This window comes from Chinchilla lanigera, unplaced genomic scaffold (genome assembly GCF_000276665.1).
Source record: "Chinchilla lanigera isolate Chin_1 unplaced genomic scaffold, ChiLan1.0 scaffold00004, whole genome shotgun sequence".
Classification (NCBI taxonomy): Eukaryota; Metazoa; Chordata; class Mammalia; order Rodentia; family Chinchillidae; genus Chinchilla; species Chinchilla lanigera.
In genome coordinates, this window is record NW_004955405.1 from 10,285,206 (window position 1) to 10,287,178 (window position 1,973).

At 40.1% G+C, this 1,973-nt stretch overlaps 1 long non-coding RNA gene across 1 annotated transcript in view; it reads left to right on the forward strand.

Annotated features, from left to right (window-relative positions):
* Positions 1-1,477, forward strand: part of LOC106149758 — a 5,233-nt gene extending 3,756 nt beyond the window's left edge. The window contains exons 2-3 of the long non-coding RNA XR_001236124.1: positions 178-288; positions 1,147-1,477. This is a non-coding gene — a long non-coding RNA (uncharacterized LOC106149758). The remainder of the gene's footprint in view (positions 1-177; positions 289-1,146) is intronic.
* The last annotated feature ends 496 nt before the right edge of the window (positions 1,478-1,973 follow it).

Sequence of the window (1,973 nt, forward strand, 5' to 3'; positions counted from 1 at the left end):
AATAATAATAATAATAATAATAATAATAATAATTTTAACCAGGTGATAACCTACACTGCTGTAAATACATGCTATAAACATATTTCTAGAAAACCCACACAAGCCCTTACTGAAGACAAGAATAATATGCAAAGGAACTTTATTCGCGATTTCCTATGTCTTCTCTATTCTATCCAGGAAACCCAACCCACTAAGTAACAGGAGAAAATACACCACATTTTAGTATAATACAATAATGTCAGCCTGACCTGTGGTTTGAGTTCTACAATTTCATCCTGAGTGCCTCAGGTAAGTTCCCAGTCTTTAAGAGTCCTGCTCTTTGTCCTTACTCCTAAAAGGAAAGGAGGGGACCGTCCATGGGCTTTATTTTACCTATGGGGAAAGACAGTATAGCTACATTGTTTCAGTTTGTAAGGAGACATACCAGTGTTTTGTACTACATAGCTGTGGGGTAAGAGTCCCTACGCTGTGCCCTAAGGCTAGACTTCTGCTAATCTCTGGCCTCAGTGCCTCTGCTGACTTCTCTGCCTGACTTCAGCTGCCCCCGAGCTTCAGGGAACCAGGAGCGGGGCTAAGGCTCATTAGCATAGACTTTCCCCACTATCACATCCATGCACTTGCTCCTAAGCCCCATGGATGTAGTCACTGGCCTAAAACCAGAAGCCTGCAGCCTACTCACATCATTCCCAGGCCAGGGAAGCTGGCCATTAGCCTTGATGTTTTGGCCATTTCCTGTCTCTCTGGATGTTTCTGAAAGTACTTTCTCCTACCTGCTTTTTTGGAGGTGTTTCTACTGCTCTCCGTGCTGTGGAGAAGGGATAGGTGCAGACTCTGATATCTGACTGCATAAACTTCCTTGGCTTTGCTTCTTCCCTGACTTCTGATTCTTTTCTATTATGTCTTCATCCTAGCTGGAGCAGAAAGCCACAAGATCGTCAGAGGCAGGTCTTCCCTCCTCAAAGGAAACATCTACATTTTAGACATTCAAATCTAATTCTCTGTATGCAAATAAAACTAAAAGAAAATTTTAAGATAATTTCTTTCTTAGAAAAACCTAGCTTTTAAAGTTATTGTCTTACTCCAGTCTCTAACAGAAAAAAACAATCAAGAATATCTTTACTAACAGGTATCTGTCCTTCTCCTAAGGTACTTGAACCCTCTTTATGGAGTGAGAAGTTTCCAGGTAACAAGATTCCTAAGACATGGAGATATTTGAATATAACTCAAAAGAATGTTACATCTGCTGTGCAGTAATAATAAATGTAATAGCTGTTACCTCTGCTCTAGGGACTGTCATTTGATGTTTAACTTTCATAATAACTCTATGGAAAAAGGATTATTACCTCCATTTTGAAAAGAATGAAGGATACTCAGGAGGGGTAAGTGGCTTGCCTAAGGTCATGTAATTAATAAGAGGTGGTGCTGAAATTCAAACTCAGGTTTATCTAGCTCTGGAGCCTCTGTTCTAATCACTGTAATTCATCCAACCGAAAAACCATAATTGGAGTCACATAGAACTCTCCTTTGGTGGTTTAACTTTTCTGTTCAGTGAAAACAGCTGGGCACAGCGTTTGAGGACCAGGCTTTGAAGTGAGGCTTCGTCTTCTGCTTTATCTCTGTAAAACAGAGACAACAAGGCCAGCAACTCGCAAGACTGTTGTGAGGTTGAAGGGAATTAGACAGCACCAGCATTTGGCGCATAGGAGGTTGCAGCATCTGTTATGAAAGTCTCCGAAATGGTTTTCAATTTTTGACATTCATGAATATTTAAGTTGTGTCCTATTGTTTCTTTTTTTTCTCCCTTTATTTCCTAGAAATTAGCCTCTAGTCACTGTAGGAAGGAAAATCCTGCTGTGAATGTTTAGACAGAATTGAAGCTTTGAGAATGTGATGCTGTCAGAAATGTCATTGATTGTTTCAATGTGCTGTTTTTGCTGTGTGCCAGAAGAAGCAATTCCTTCAATGAAATGTTT